The sequence below is a fragment of the Peromyscus eremicus genome, chromosome 12, assembly GCF_949786415.1.
Source record: "Peromyscus eremicus chromosome 12, PerEre_H2_v1, whole genome shotgun sequence".
Lineage (NCBI taxonomy): Eukaryota > Metazoa > Chordata > Mammalia > Rodentia > Cricetidae > Peromyscus > Peromyscus eremicus.
Genome location: NC_081428.1, coordinates 44,002,670 through 44,020,721, shown reverse-complemented (window position 1 = coordinate 44,020,721; position 18,052 = coordinate 44,002,670). Strand labels below are relative to the sequence as shown.

At 36.7% G+C, this 18,052-nt stretch overlaps 1 pseudogene; it reads right to left on the bottom strand.

Annotated features, from left to right (window-relative positions):
• LOC131922896 (zinc finger protein 120-like) overlaps positions 1-17,355 on the bottom strand; it is a 69,532-nt pseudogene extending 52,177 nt beyond the window's left edge.
• Between the last annotated feature and the right edge of the window lie 697 nt (positions 17,356-18,052).

Genomic DNA, 18,052 nt, shown 5'->3' with positions numbered 1-18,052 from the left:
TCGGGCCGGCATTTTGCATGATCCTCCACCAATTGAATGGAGGTTGGTTGTGAATCACCATCTCTGTTTACAAGGTGGCAGGACACAAGTGTCTCATTTGTAAGCATACTGTACCCTTACGAAAGCATTCAGTATTCCGTTGCTCACTTAGCTGAAGATGAATTTCTATTCAGTTTGAAATGCTTTGCTTTTTCTCACTTTATTCATTAGTGTGCAGTGATTGGCACGTTCCCCTCCAGACAGGGCACCGTCTTCTCAGGGTAGGTTTAGGCATAAGCACCCAATAAAGCATGGCCAAAAGGAAATATATAAATCTGTTTTGAAATTCAATAAATTCATAAGCTACGCTACACAGCAAGGCCTGTGGGAGCATATACATCATAAAACACCACTGTAAAGCTATAAATATTTCAGGCAGTTAGCAACGGCTGAGAGCACACAGTCAAGAGGCTGGCTAAAGATGGGCAGTGCAGGATGCCCTATGAAAAGCTGGTGCAAGGACTTTGGAGTACTTTTGCAGTTGTTTTTCTAAGCAAGTAAAAACTGTGGTCCTAGCCTAGTCCTCCTTTCTATGAAGTGGCAGAGGAGGTAGAAACCAATTCAAGTTCAGCTCAGGGTCTTCCCCTGCCATCGTGGCTGAGTTCATCTATTCTGCACGTGTGTGTTTTCCATCAGTGCAGATCAGGAAGCTGGGAGCTGAGGGGATATGAGTGAGAGTAACTGGAACACAGTGCTCACTGGGGCCACAGGGGCTCAACCTCAGCTGTCTTCCCTGAGTAACTACAGGCAAACCCTGGTCTCAGTAATGACAGAATTACGTCTAATGGGGATGAAAGTTGCTCCTTCCCTGCTGTTATCTGTACAATTAGGTATTATCACTATTTTCAACTTCTTAACTGATGGATTAAGTCATTTATCTTCATTTTTTCTTAATTTGCACATGCTTAATGTTAGCTGATTTCTGTGAGATGTGATCTAACATTTGGTGTACTTTATGTTTAGTCTTTTATCTTTTTCAATATGGCTTGTTCCCTTTATTTGTTAGCTGTTTACATTGTTTTGAAAACACCAAATGTATTATTTATCTTCTTATTATCAATTTCTAATTATACTTCTGTTAGTGGATAGTCTGCATAAAGCTGGCTTTTTAGATTTTATTGGAATTTGCTAATTTTATGATTCATAATCATTCATAGTAGACTTTTGAATTTTTTCTTTTTTCCTATTCCTAGTTAGAAATTATATATATACTTTTGTTTTGTGAATTATTTTCACATTGCTCTGTTGACATTTATTCTGTATTCCTTTTGTTTCATATTAGGGAGAATTTGATATACATTTAACACAAGCTAAAAGTAGATGACTTCGTTTTGTTCTACCTGAATAATACAAACATCTGAAAATATCATTTTTAAGACTTTTTTTTGAGACAGGGCTTTATGCAGCCCAGGATGACCTTAGTTTGTTATGGAGAAGAGGATGCCCTTGAATGCTGGATTCTCTTGTCTTTGTCTTCACAGTTCTAGAAATTCAGGCATACACCTTGATGATCGACGTCTAAAGTATTTTAATCTCAATTAATTCCTCTCAGTGTTCACACTGTTTTGTCAAGTATTTCTTTGCTAATTTCTTCTTTTTGCCCCCATAAATCATGTAGTAGTGTTTCAGACTGTTAATTTTTGCTTTGATTAAAGCAAATAAATCCAATAAATATTCCAATTTTGTTTTGTTCATGGTTGCATGGATCTTCTTGAATTATACACTTGTAGTGAAGAATTTCCTAGTAACTCAAAATTTACCTAAAGTTTAGTTATGGATGAGTGGGGCAGGGGACTAGAATGGAAGGAACAAATGGGGATGGGAGAGAGGACTGTGGGAGGAAGTACAGGGAGGGACAGCTAAAACAAAAGGCCATCTGAAAGAGTGTATGGAAGCCTAATATAGCAGAAGGATCCTAAAACATATACATATAAGAAGGTGATCAAAATGGAGTTTCCAAAATTCAGGAAGATGGAGCTCCAAGTGGACATCTCTCATCATCAAATGAAGCCTCTCTGGGAACTGGTCATATCTATTTGAGCTGTTGGTCAAGAGGTCCCCATTGGTACCCCTAACAAATCCAGGCTATTTCAAGGCTCTTGATTTCTCCCCACAAACAGATGATAAGACCCGGTTGCTGAAGACAACATCTACACAACTCACTGACTGTGGAGAAGTGGAACTGAACTGGTACCTACGTAGAGCCTTCAACACTACTAATTAGTGGTCAGGGTCCTGGAAGGGATTTTTCATGTTATACCAAAGGAGAAAACTAAACACCAACCCTGTTCCAAACTCTTTAATTTACAGGGACATCCTGCAATCAAGATGTGTTAGTGAATTCATGGCACAAATCTTGTGGTTGTATTTAATGTCTACTCCATGCGATAGAAGCCATCCCTAACACTTCTTGGGTGGTCCTGAACCTGAGACTAGACAGGCCAGGGACATAGGAGAAATTCAAATGTTACTATTCCACTAAAGAAATGTAAGAAAATGACTCCTAATAACATTCTGCTGTACTTATGGATAAATGTCTCGCTCAGCCGTCATCAGAGAAGCGTCTTCCTAAAGTAGATGGCAATAAGTATACTCACAGCTGGACAATGTGTAAAGAGTAAGAGACCTCAAAACACTTGGTCCTAAATGGGATGTCTCCATCAATTCCCTCCCCTCAGGGCTGAGGGGAACCTGTGGAAGAGAAGGTAAAAATATTGTAGAAGCTAGAGAAAATGGAGACCACCAAGGAAACAAGAACTTCTGAACAGAACAGGGCCTATACACATAGGAACTCAGAGACTGTGGCAGGATGCGCACACCCTGCAGAGAGAGTTCTGGGCCTGGTGGTGTCCCAGCACTGACAGGATAAGAGGGCACCCGCCCATCTCCCTAACCCCAAGTGTACCTCTAATTGATAACAACTTGTAAATGCAAAGTTAGCTTTCTCTAAAGGGGTGTCACTGGGGATGCAAACCTCTCTTAAGGCCAGTCCCCATGCGAAGGAGTAGATGGCAACACAAATCAATGGTATTTTCTGAGGGTTTTGTTTTGTTTTGTTTTTTGTCTCATAGCATTTTGTCTGGGCATCTCTTCTCCTCCTCCTCCTCCTCCTCCTTCTTTTTTCTCCTTACCCTACAGGTCTTTTGTTTATATGTTTTTGTTTCCAATTTTGTGTTTTTAGGGCATTTCTGTGTATGTAAATGAGTGTCTCCACATCTTTCTTTGTTTTGTTTTTTTTTGTTTGTTTTGTCCTATTCAAGTTTTCTTATTTAGCTAATTTTTCTTTTTCTTTCTGTTTCTTTTAGATTCCTGTTTCTTTTCTAATGAAAGAGAGCAAGAAAATATGTGGATTTGAGTGGACTAGGAGATGGATAAGATCTCAGAGGAGTTGGGGCACAAGAACCTTATCAGAATATTTTATATGAAAAAAATCTATTTTCAATTAAAAAATTATCTAAAGCTGCTACCATTTCAGTCAATCTTTTTGGGACACAGCCAGACTTTTTGGAACACAGCATGTCCTTTCTGGACACTATGAAAACATCCTATTTGGCTTTTGTAATCACTGTTGTTGTTATACTGTTAAGTATCTGTGAAATCTGTTTGCTCTGATAACACTCAGTTTGAACTTTCAGTTGCCCTCACTCTTCTATTTTCACAGTTTTCATCAGTTTTGGAATAGTCTCAGCAATACTACTAGTAAACCTTGAGCTTGATTGATAAGCCTGTGCTGAATTAGCTGATGTGGGCTTGATTAATAAGCCTGTGGTGAATTAGCTGATCTTTTCCTTTGTGTTTTGTTACCAGCAAATATTTCACATTTTCTTTTGCCTCTCTGTTATTTTCATATCTTTAGATACTGCTTCCAATTTTGGATGTCAGGTTCACCCATGTTCTAATAAAAAAAGAGACTATTTTGAAATGTGTATATTATTTTTCCTTGGTAACTAGTTACAAGTAGAAGTGTGTAAGGTCACAAGGGAAGCAAATGTTTAGTTATAGGAGAAACTGCTCTATTGTTCTCCCAGACTGTTTATAGTTTTTCTGTACCCACAAGTAATCTCTGAGGATTTTTTGGTAGATTTATTTTTAGCTTTTTGAGAATTATCTACACTGATTTCCAAAATAGCTGGGCAAGCTTGCACTCTTACCAACAGTGAATGAGGATTCTTTTTCCCACATATCTCCTCCAGTGTTTGTAGTAGGTTCTTTTATTGATCTTTGGTATTCTGACTGGGGTAAGGTGAAATCTCAAAGTTGTTTTAATTTGCATTTCCCTAATTGCTAGGGACAGTGAACTTTTCTGAGTTATTTCTTAGCAATACATATACACATATACATAAGTATACTGAGAAATCTCTGTTCAGGTCCCTGACCCATTTTTTGAATAGGTCATTTGTATTTTAGTTTTTTGTGTTACTCTTTGTTCTTTGAGTATTTATAAATTCTGATATTAGTCTCTGTCCGATGTATAGCTGGTAAAAAAACAAAAACAAAAACAAAAACAAAAACAGAAAAAAACCTATCTCCCATTTTGTGGGCTTTCTCTTCACTAGGATGATTGTTCCTTTAGCTGTGCAGAAACTTTAGGTTTTATGAATTCCCATTTGTCAATTGTCAGTCTTAATTCTTGGGTAAATGGAGTCCTACTCGAAAATTCTTTTTTTATATCTCTATCTGCAACAGACAGAGACTATTACAGACAATCACAGATGATAAAATGCAGCCCTGTATCTATAGATACATCTACAATATAACTACTGCCCCCAAGACTCGGGAATCATTTTGGAAGAAGGGCAGAACGGTTTAGAGCCAGAGGTTCAAGGTGGTTGCTGTGAGATTGTGTCTCATAGAACTGTCAGAAGCTAGAATCATAAAGTATCATCAACATGACTGCCTAGCCATTAGCTGAACAAGGACAACAACAATTGACATGCTAATACAAAGGGTAGAAAGTCTGGGAGGCCTTGACTCTAGACATAGAACTATAGGCCACAAAGGAATGCTGAGAAGGAGGGCAATGGTCTTCCCCAGTAAAGAGCAGACCAATTGCTTATCCAATAGCAAATGGTCATCCCTGAAAACATACATACAATACATACAATATACAGACCCAGGATACACTCTCTCTCTCTCTCTCTCTCTCTCTCTCTCTCTCTCTCTCTCTCACACACACACACACACACACACACACACACACACACACACCACACACACACACACACACTATATGTATGTGATAAGAATTGATGAAAAAAGAGTTCATGAATTTAAAAGAGAGCAAGGAGAGGTTTGGAGGGAAGAAAGGGAAGGGAAATATAATGTAATTATATTATAATCTGAAAAAAATAAAAGAAATAATTAAAAAGGGAAAACGTAAACTAGAAGAAATTATGGAATTCAGCTACTCCTCATAGTGTTTAAATAAATGAAATGTTTTTTTAATAATAACACACTTAAAATAGAAAGAAATAAAGGAAATCAGGAACTGGTAAAAATATGATTCTTCCTAAGAAAACCATAGTATTTCAGAATTTTGGTGAGTAGTAAACAATTCAAAATGCTTTTTCCTCACACATATTAGTTGGACATTCTTAATGTCAAAGTACGAAGTGCAAAACACTCCAAAATTCAATATTATTTGAACACATGATGCCACAGGCCAAACTTCTACAACATGAATTTTATTTCCAATGAAAAGAAAAGTGTAAAATAGTTATAAAATTACATTTTAAAATATTATTACTATTAGATATGTGTATAAAAATATGAAAAATACATGTGTTCTGGTGTTTTTACCTGAAAATTTCTCATTGTGGGGAAAAATGCCAAAATATTAAAAAAACAACCTGAAATCCTAAATGTTCTGTTGTGAATCATTTTGAACAAGTAAGGTGAACTTTCAGCAGTTAGCGTCTTACCTAGAAAACAAATGCTTCTAAGAAGAAATGGAAGATAAAGGGGAATTAAGTTTGGGTAGCACAGGCAGTAACATGACTAAAGCACCATATACACATGCATTATTGTACTGTTTAGTGCAATGGATACAACTGAAATACACAAAAAAGGTGTGCTTACAAAAAGGAAAAGAACAGAATACAAAAAAGAGACAAATAAACTATTTAAAAAATACCAAGAGACACTGGTAAGATGACTGAGAAACTGAGCATTTTCACATTACTGGGCTTTCTTTGAAGAGGCTGGATAAACTGGTCACCATGGTGTTATCCTACTCCAGCAATATCAATTTGACTCTCAAAACTTGAAATGAGGGAAGAAAAGGCCATTTCCTAAGCCTGAGCTATAACTTCATGCAATTCTTCCAGAATCCACTGCCTTGTAAAGTAGCATAAGATGACAAGTTGTTTGTTATGTCACTTTTATGAGCTTTCAAATATCAAGCTACAGGTGGGTGGATCATTTGGATATCCCAGCCTGTCAGTCACAGATTCTAATTGCTGCCTGAGCTTAAACCAGGAATTCCTCCTTGAGTCAGTTAAACCTATCCCTTGCCTCTGTGTCTTGTCTTCCTGTGCTGGCTGCTGGTTGGTGTCTTCAAGCAAGCTGGTTCTATCATTTATATCATTGTCTTAAAATGTAATACTTATTTGGGGACCATTAAGTGAAATACTGCAGGTATATCTCTACAAACACATTATTAATTTAGTCAGCTTGAAAATCAGACATAACTGTGATAAAATAGGCAGTAAACACTTCACCTCTTTGTTAGTTAATTCATAGTACCCAAATGTTTCCAGTCCTCATTTCACTTTCCTTTTAGCCATCCATTCATGAGTAGAAACTAGTGCAGACTTTGAAGAGTTGATCTTTAATTTTAATTATCAATATTCAGTTTTAATGAGTCTCTTCATCTTTGCTCATATTCAGCTCCATTATTATTTTATTCAGGCTTTCTGTATAACATTTGGTACATTTGTGATATGTCCCACACTTTGCAATATGTCAGATACACAAATGCGCAAAACCCATACATCATTTTTGTATATGATTTTCATTATGACATGTAACATGAGTTATATTTCTAGTAAGAATGATGGATTGAGGCTAATGTTCACATTCTGAAAGTTGTGGTTTTGTTAACTGGTGCATTTACTTGCATGACAAGTTGAAGTCAACACAAACTTCTAGAATAAGCCGAAAGGAAAGAAGACCATATAAAGCTCTTACATTGGCAAACCTGCATCAAAGGGACTACACCTGTACCCTAGCATTACTATGAACATAGAGCTGAATTTCAGAAAGCATACACATTCAGGAATTTCAGGGAATTAACAATGACTGTCCTGAAACATTCTGTAAACTCACTAATTATCTTTTGCTTTATGTCAGGGAAACATTACCTCTAGTATTCATTTCTGTGTTTCACAGTGCAAATATTCCTGACTCATAAAAGTCACAAAGGCATAGGATAACAATCTTTAGTCTCTGTGACAGATGATGTCTGGCAAGAATGATACTTATTTTCCTCTCTTCTCCTCCCCTCCCCTCCCCTCCTCTTCCCTCCTCTCCCCTCTTCTCTTTCTCTCTTTCTCTCTCTCTCCCCCTCCCTCTCTCTCTCCCCCTCCCCCCTCCAAGAGCATGTACTCAGAAGAGAAAATACACAGAGACAGGAAGTGAACTTGGTTTTTATTTTAACTCAGGTGGCAACTGTCATTTCCATATACTTATGTTTTAAAGAGAATGTTCATTAGATCAAATGTTTATGATATCTATACTTGTTTTTTATTAGATATTTTACATTAAGCAATTTGTCACCTGTCCAGGAAAAGCTTTACTAGTAGGAATTCTACTCTATTTCAATGGGTTAGACTCAGGTGGAGATGTTAACTGTTGACAACAAGCAACATCCATTATAAGGAATCTTAATGCCTTAGAAATTGTATATAACATGACATAGGATGGAAGGAACTTGTTGCTAACAAGTTTCCCATTTTCTGTGAATGGTAACACAAAACTACAGGAAAGTAAGGAAGCCATACAAAACCATCCTTTCAGAATAACAACTTGAAGACAGAGATGCTGAAGACAGAATGATGAAACTTCAAAATAACTTTAATCAACCAAACTCTAGTCCATGATCATTTACCCTGTGTTCCTCCCCTACTGTAATTATAACCTCTTAGGTGGATGGACTAAAACAGCCAGGGGTGACAGAAAAGAGAAACTGAGGAAGGGACCCAGTACTGGTGTAATATTAGGGTTTGGAAGAATAATTCACTGCAATTTGAAAACACTGAAGATGTTCATGAGCTGCTAAGCATATGAACTACAGGGTGAAAAAAAATCACAAACTATACATGAACAAAGGGACATCTTCAAAGCTTCTGAGAGAAAGGGAAGCCGTGAAGAGAGAGAGCAGCACTTTGTAACATTTGATTGATGAAGACATTAGAAGCGAAAATGTAGATTCTAATGAGGAAAAGAGTCACGAATCCTTTCTTCACTAGCCAAGTAAATTTAAAATCTGCCAATAATCGACCAGAAAAAGAACGCTAAATCAAATTATCTAAAAGAAAATTAGGGAAAATATGACAATAACAAACCAGTAGATTCTCTGTTGTGTTCACAGGAGGATGCACTTGGTTGTTTGGCTGACTCACAAGTCTGAAAGTAGGTATGCAGTGATGGGAATGAGGACCAGGGGTGTGGGTGGGGACTTAGTGTGTCGTGGAGAAGTACAGAGGAAAAGGTGCAGCTCTGGCAGTGAGAGGCCATGGTCTAGCAGTTGTAAAGGTACAATTGAGATTAACGTAGGTCTTCCATAACACATATTCATCCAGGGGGTCAGGAAGAAAGGCACTCAGCTAAAATAACAAGTATATAAAACTTTAGAAAGAGATATTCTGACTCCATAAGACTGAAGAACACTGTTGTTGTTTTTTTTTTAATACTGTACTATTCTTACATCTTTGTCCTTTATGAGAGTATGCATTTTTAATGGGGAAAGTACTTTCTGTGTACTAGGGTTAAATTAGTTAGCAAATTATTATAAATAATGTGAACCAGGTGTTTCACAGTTAGAGGAAAATGCTATGAATTAGGAAGTATGGATAGTTTAATAGAACTCTTGTAGATTGAAACAGGAGGTATCAACTCATGAAATGGATGGATGGATAGAGAGATGCAAGGTAGTGTACACATTTGTACATATGCAGACAAGGGATTAAATGTAGATCTGTGTGTATGCATGAGTGAGTCTGCACATCCACTTTCTTTCTTGAGGATGTGGCTAGGAAGCATGAAACCCTGTATAATGAGCATACCTCCTTGTGCTTAAATCGACGGCTTCCAAAGTCCATTTTCCAATAATGGAAAACAAAACAGACTTGTCTGGAATAATCGTTTATTTCTGGACCAAGACTTCACCCCCACATCTCCTGACTCACACCCCCCTCCAGAACACACAAGCACACATACATGCAAATGCATGCACACAGACACATGCATGCACACACATATAGTCACATGTATGTACACACATACAAACACACACACACACACACACACACACACAATTCTGAAATACCTTTTGGTGCCAGAAAATAAAGTGTTGAGAAATGATAAAAGTTGGTGAATATCAAAAGGAACTATTAAATGTCAAAGCTGAAAAGATTTGAGTAACAAAATTCAGTAATGATAGTATTTATGATGTAATTACAATGTAGGGAGAGATGTGTGCCAGACAAGACCTTTACCAAGTGACAAATGTTAATGTGACTAGAACGGAGCCATTTCAATACTACGGGCTTGCTGACAGGTTGAATGGAAAAGGGCAGACCATTTCTGGGCTATTTTTGCCAACATACATAACCTCAGTCTCATTGAAGGAAAAACAAGCACAAATAAAACAACTGAGTAGTCATCTTTAAAATGGTCAAGGTCATGAAAGACAAGGAAGCCTGCCAAGCAGGAAGAGACTAAAAACATAGATATGATAGCTAAATAGTGGTCCTTTTGGCTTACTACATATTAAAAGACTAAGGAAAGGCATTAGTAGAACATTGGTATGTTCTGCAAAGTGTCTGTAAATCAGTCAATATTAGTACATCACTATTAGTTTTATGGCTTTGAGGACCATACTGTGACTACATGCTGCTAGCTTTAAGGGAAGCTGAGTGGCCAGCTCAAAGCAATTCTGTGTGTTACATTGGAAACATTAAAGATAAAAGTATTTCAAAATGAAAAGTATAAAAAGAAAGAAAAGAAAAGAAAAGAAAAGAAAAGAAAAATCCTGGTGTTTCTGTGTTTTCAACTCTGTAACAGTGTTTGCAAAATAGCCCTTCAAACTGTAAATATTTCCATATGCAAAGAACGGGGCTTCACTATTGCTAAATAAGTGTAATTATTAGGCAAGTTACAAATATAGAAAAACTTTTGTGTAGGCAGCTATATATGTTATTTATATCTGTTATAAGCTCATGAAATAATATTTCATAAAAAATACAACATAATTCTACTCCAAGCTAAGATAAAAGTCAATATAGAATGCAAAAGAAAAAAAAACAGTGTTGGATCTGAAAATGAGCCCTTGAGATATGATAAATCTAAATATCCTTTAGAATTATAGAAGGAACATTGAGTGTCTCTTGCAGAGAAGCAGTATAATAATTCTATGTCTAGGACATGGCCTCTTGGGTAATATATTTTTCAAAAACAGCTTATGATATAGCTTTGTCATCTGTCTTCATGATACTCAAAAGTTGCCTCGTAAAGAGAGTGAACGTGGGTTAAATTTAAGCAATATAAAATGTTGTCAATTTCCAGTTGGAGCCAGAGGAGAGAAAAGCATGTATTTTAAATTACAATTAATATATGAGTAATGTATGCTCTATGTTACTTTTATGGGGATACACAGATAATGCAATCCTTTAACTTTTCATTAATAAGTATCTTTGTAAAACTCAGTTTTTTTTCCAACTTTTACTCCATGTTTTCAAAAAAGTCATTTTCACCTTGCCTGTTGATAGCAAAATGGTTAGCTTTTGATCAGTAGGAAATTGTGCTGGATAGTTTTATGTCAACTTGACACAAGCTAAAGCTATTCTAGAGGAGAGAATCTCAATTGAGAAAATGCCTCCATAAGATCTGGCTGTAGGCAAGCCTGTAGGACATTTTAAATAGTGATTGATGTGACAGGGCCAAGCCTACTGTGGTGGTGCTGTCCCTGAGCTGGTGGTCATGGGTTTTATAACAAAGCAGGCTGAGCAAGCCGTGAGAAGCAAGCCTGTAAGTAGCACCCCTCCATGGCCTCTGCCTCAGCTCCTGCTTCCAGAATCCTGCCTGGTTTGAGTTCCTGTCTTAACTTCCTTTGATGATGAACTGTTATGTGGAAATATAAGCCCAATAAACTCTTTCATCCCCAAGTTACTTTGGTAATAGTATTCCATCACAGCAACAGAAACCCTAACTAAGGCTGAATTCTTTTACCTATTGTCTGAATCTTTCAATAAGTTTTCACTATTAACCACTGGGCATTTCAGGTTTTTATATTATTTCCTGTGACACATTTTATTGAGTCACTAAATGTAACATGATGTACAATTTCAGGAAAATCTATGGTCCCTTCTTTTCTCCTGTCCTTCTCCTTTCATTTATTATTTTAGTTTTTTCATGTCTATGTTTTGTGATACTTAAGCTACTGAGGATGACTCTAAACATCGTTGTTGTTGATTAAAATGAAAAGGAGCTATCCCCACTTAATGAGACCAGTCACCCTAAATTTCTGAAGCAATGGATAAAGTGTTATAATTTCCTATTATTAAAAAAAAATCCCCCAAAGAAAACCAACAAAGTCCAAATCTCCTATAAGGGTAAAGCAGCATTAGAATGTGAGGGCCTGACAATCTCAGTGGAGTCTCTTACACACACTTCAGTCACAACTCTTATCAGTGTTTATGTAGGGGGAATGGCTGTAAGATCTCAGAGGTGTGGGATGCATATAATAGATGTTTGATCAGTATTATCAATCATGAGTATCCTCAGAGGTAGTGGAGGTCACAGCATTAGCTGTGTGTTTAATAATCTTACAAATGCTACTAAATTCTTTTGAGCCAATTGCATAGAAATAAGAGCAATGCAGAATTTGCCCATTTATTTCTTAATACGGTTGTGCTGTGATGGTTTGCCCCCCATCCCTCTCTCAGTGACTAGCAGAATAACTTCTCTTCTGACCTGTACTGACTGTCTACTGAGCTATCTTTGTTTTTGTTTGCTATCTTAAGTGCCTTATTGTACAGCAATGAAGCTGTACAATGGCATTTTTATAGTCATCTGCTAGAATGATAAATATTTAGAATCCCGTAGAATATTTTTTGTAAAAAAATTTAACATTTGTAAATAATAACAATAAAAATATAATTCTTCTATCATGGTCATCAAAATTTGCAAGCCATTTTTAATTTTATAGTTCTTAAATTTTAACTTTTATAATTTAACCTGTGACAAGTTAAAAATGAGAATCTAAAAATAAAGTAAATCCCATAAAATAAAAATTGAAAAATCTGTGTTTTTTAAAGGAGGGCCTTGGGTCTTTGAAAATGTTTCTTCATTAGCTTAAGAAGATCTAGGCTTCCCTGCAGATCGACTTTTTCATAAGTGTGTACAATTTATCACCACTGATGTCCACATTAATCTTTTATTTTCTGTCTGAAATAATGCCTCCTGCTTAAACCCAGACATTTAGAAAACAATGAGACAATGCCCCATCAAGTTGATGTATGTGTTCCAGATGTACCCGTGACACTTTAAAGTCCTTGTCACTTTACCTGCCTTAATATTGCACAATAAGAGCACTTCTACTTTTTTTCTAGAAGGGGGGAAGAAGAATATATATTCTTGGTTATTTTCCTTTGCCAGCAATGTTTATCACACAATCTGAAAAATAAACATCAAACCAAAATTCTATGTGAGAAGAAAAAAATTAAATTAAAATGGCCCATTAAAAAAAAGCGTAACACTTCTCATTAACAAAAACAAATGGAGAAATGGAGATGGAAGGAATGGCACAATGGTGGGAAAGAAAGATGCCCCTTTTGAGAATGTCCTTCTGAGAGAATAAGTATAAAGAGAACTACATGAGGAAAACTACTCATTTTGCCTCGGATACTGTTTTAGCACCTTAATTTTTTCAATGTGCTACATTTGCATTTTGATAGGGAAAAAAAACCTGTTTAGAGTAGTCTTGTAAACTTATAAAGCACAGACTTTTCACACTTACAGGTGCCAAATTGTTAAAGTGATGTGCAGACGGAAGTTTACCTGTGTCCCGCCCAATCATGCAGTCACTTGGTCCCATGTAAACACACAGAGGCTTTTATTAATTACAGACTCTATAGCCTATGGCTCAGGCTTCTTATTACATAGCTTTCATGACTTAACTCACCTCATTTCTATTTATCTATGCATTGACACATAGCTTTGTGGCTTACCAGTACTTTCACATCTTGCTTCTCCTGGCAGGTGATAGCATCTGCCCCACTCTCCTTTCTTCTTCTCTCTCTCCAGTTTGAATGTACCCCCTAACCTTATCCTGCCCTACCATTGGCCAAACGCTTTATTATCGACCAATCAGAGCAACACATATTCACAGTGTACAGAAAGACATCCCACAGAAAATACATATTGATAAGGTGTTACTCATGTATCTCTTATTTCCTGTGATTGAAAAGAAGTATGAAATCTAAAAGGGTTATTTTATAATTTAAATTCACAGACTTTTTGTCTATGTGAGTCTGCATGTACAAACAAAATAAAGAGGGACATCATAATGCTTGAACCGATTATTGACACTTGCCAGATATTTATTTCTCCAGAATAAATAACCTTGTGTAACTGAATGTAAGTATGCTGGCTAAAGATCTTGCAAAATCCTTGATAGTCAGATATCCTTTAGTATGCGATTTTTTTCATATCCTCAGAGATTAACGTGACATGCACAGGCTTTAACATCCCAATTACACACTAAAAGTTTTGCTCTTGTATAAAGACTACCATGACTTGCAAACCTTTGCTACAATGATTACATTTTAGGGTTTCTTTGCAATATGATTTTTTTTTATGTTTTTGAAGACTACTGATACATATAAAGACTTTAACACACTGATTACATTCATAGGGTTTTTCTTCAGTATGAGTTCTTTTGTAAATTTGGAGACTTCTTTGATATACAATGGCTTTACCACACTGATTACATTCATAGGGTTTCCCTCCAGTATGTGTTCTTTTATGTATTTGGAGAATACTGTGTTGTGAAAGATGTTATCACATAGATTATATTTGTATGATTTCTCTCCAGTATGTGTTATTTTATGTGTTTGAAGATTATTCTGATGGGCAAAGGCTTTACCACATTGATTATATTTGTAAGATTTCTCTCTAGTATGTATTCTTTGATGACTTTGGAGATGACTATAATATGCAAAGGCTGTATCACATTGATTACATTCATAGGGTTTCTCTCCAGTATGTGTTCTTTTACATATTTGAAGATGGCTATGATAATCAAAAGTGTTAACACATTGATTATATTTGGAGATTTTCTCTCCAGTTTGATTTCTTGCATGTCTTCCATGTCTTCTAGAACTTTAACAATGTTCTTCAGTATTATGGTCTTCCCAACTGTAGCCTATAGCAGTGAGGTTATCATAGGTCTCCAGCATCACATCTTTGCAGAGATTCTTCTGGGAAGGATCCAAAAAAACCCACTCTTCCAGAGTGAAGTCGACATGCACATCATCATAGGTCACTGCATTAGGTTTCTACTGAAGTTCCTGAAAAGAGTTAGGCATTCACTCCAGTTTTGTAGTCATCTTCCAGAAATCTGTAGTGCCTTGTTAAAGATGTCTTGGCTTTGCAGCTAGTCCATGCTCTCCACTCTGCTCCACGTAGCAGTGCCTGCACCACACACAAAAACAATGGTGCCAACTCCTCTTCAAAGCCAAGCCAGCTATCCACTACAGTGACGCACAAATGTGCACACACCTATGAAGACTTTTTTCAATATAATTTCAGGAAAATACCAGAATTGTGAATTTTTAATAGATACTTTAGAAGCTTTATGAATGTGATTTTAAGGCCAGATATGGTAGTTCATCCCCATAATCCCAGCATATGGGAGGCTGAGACAGAAGAATTGCTATGAGTTTGAGACCATCCTTGCTCATGTACTGAGTTCTAGAATAGCTTGGTTGAAGAATAGGACTCTGTCTAAAAAAAACAGCCTTTAAACATTGTTCTTCAAAGAAGTTTTTGCAGAAATATAGACAGACTGGAAATGCGGCGACTTTATAAAAGCCTTCAACAATTTGAAAAGGGAAAGAATTAGGTATTTCACCTAAAAATAAATATGAACAGAAAATGAGAATGACTGATAATAGCTCACAACCAGCAACCAAGCTCCTCTAGAGACTCGTATTACAGACCTTAAAACTATATAAAAAAATCATACATCTATTGTCACTGGCTTGGAGAAAATGATTTTCTGTTGGGCACTGATGGTAGAACAATACATCTACACAAACTGCATTAAGTAGAGTTGCCAGATGTGTGACACCCTAGCTCAGCATGTAGGAAGCAGAAGTGTAAGAATTACAAGTTGGAGATCAGGCACATCTCAAAAAAAGGAGGAAATGAATTAATTTATTTATTAAAATAAAAATTAACTGCATATCCCATATCCTCTCATCCACTGATACACTTTTTTTTTTTGGTCTGTTGAGACAGGGTTTCTCTGTGTAGCTTTGCGCATTTCCTGTAACTCACTCCATAGACCAGGCTGGCCTTGAACTCACAGGGATCTGCCTGCCTCTGCCTCCTGAGTGCTGGGATTAAAGGCGTGCACCACCACCGCCCGGCCACTGATACACTTTTTAGAACTATAATCTATAGATATAAAGGATATAAACTGTTAAGATAGATATATAATGATAGTGCATCAAGTTAAATTTTGTGTAAAAAGAAATGAAAATGTTGAATACTCATTGGTAAGGAATGAACAACTAATTTATTATATATTATCTTTGTTTCTGTCATTTCTCTTTGCAGTTCTTTCTCAAGCTCCATCTTTACATTTATATGTATATAAACAGAAGGGGAAGCTATGATATCATTAAGTACAAATAGAAGATACATGGTGGCATTGTCTAATGCTTTCAAGATCAACACTGAAATCTGGCAGAAATACAGTGATTCAGATCTACCCAGGACCATTGTCAATATAGCATCTTTCACTGGAGCATATTGGAGAGAAGTGTGAGGGTGGCTAATAAATTTTATTTTTTTAATACCATAGTCTTTTCCTGTTCTATTTGTTAAATCAAGTGTCATTGACTCTATTATTAATTGAAGAAAAACACTAACAAAGTGTAAACACTGCAGCCTTCTTCATTGACATACTTCTTTCTTTAGAGAATTAATTTACCCTAGTCTTTTGTGTCCTCTAAAGGGTTAGTTGGGAAGGCAAGCTCCAACAACCTCCTAGAGTAGATTTATCTCTAATTCTGCTAGTCACGGTCTGTCTGACCACTCCAATGATGTTTCCTTTCAGAGATCTCTGAACCTCTATTCTTCAGTCAGTAAACTTAGTTTCTAATAGTGATTCCCACATTGGAGCTATCTAGATGCAATTTCATTCTACATGTGTCCCATTTTTGTATTTGATACCTAGTCATCCCAGTCTGTAAGAATTAACAGCTGTGGCTACAGATGAAATGGGCTTTGTTATTTGACATGTTGGGTCAGAAAAGATTTTGGAATTTCTGATCCATAGATTTACAAAATTCTGTATATAGTCTTTATAGCTTTATAAAATTCTGGGATGACCAACAAAGAAGAGCTTCAGATGCTCCAAATATGAACACATTAATTTAATTATTGAAATAACTGCTGTTTGAAGGCTGATTTCATCATAGGTGTTTCAAATGAAAGAAAATCTGTCATTTAACAAAAGGGTCATACTGAAGGTAAAAGCATATTGTAACTTGATAGATATCTCACAGGTTGGTAGACTTGATAGATATCTCACAGGTTGGTAGACTTGATAGCTATCTCACAGGTTGATAGCTGAGTAGGGTGTGCTTTGGTTCCTGTGCTTCTTTGAACTTCCTGTAGGAAGTTCGAGGAGCCTCCTTTTGTCTGAAAAGACTCAGACACAAAAGCTTTAAAGAAAGAGGAGGGCCCTTCATGAACAAAGTGGCTTCTGTAGTGGAGTCCTTAATTCCCTCTTCTCTCACCGTAGAGATTTTGCTGTTCTCTGAATTCCAGGCCAGCTTTTTCCATTATCTTCCTCCTTGATGCCATTGAACTTCCAAGCCGCAAGCAATGTGACACAGTGTCACTGTGACCTAGGTATTCTTTCTTTCAGAATGCTTTGTAAAAAAAAAAAAAGTTTGGTGCAGTTCCCTCCACTCTCCTCTGTCCCTTGGGAACATGTCTTTAGATCTAAAGTTTAAGTCCCACAAGAAAGACGTATTGACAATGCTGCTCTTGTGCTTATGAGATGTCTGGAGGATGTTGTAGAGAAGAGAAATCAGGCCAGATGGTATTAAAAAATACAAACCAGTTCTAGGCTTCCATTCAGCCCCAAATCCTGTTGTTTATGGAGAAAAAAACATTGGAACTGGACTCTTGTAAGCCAGGATTTCCTCATGTGACAGCATCAACATATAGAGATGGGTACCTTGTCATTGTTTTGTTTTCTATTTTGAAACAAAGTCTTGTATTGGAGGCTGGCCTTGAACTCCCAATCTTCTTACCTCCACTTCACTAGTCTGGGATGATGAGGCATGTTTTCAGTAGATATTTTTAATGGACTTACCATAAATAACCTTGTATGGCCAGTGAGGTGGGCCTGGGGCAGTGGTTGGTAATAGGTAATGTGAGAACTAAGTCGGAGTTGTGGACAGCAGCATGAATCTTTATATGTATTCAAGTGCCAGTGCCTTCTGAGACTGAAGTTACTAGTAGAGTTTACTAGTGGGTGGTAGAGGGGCATGCT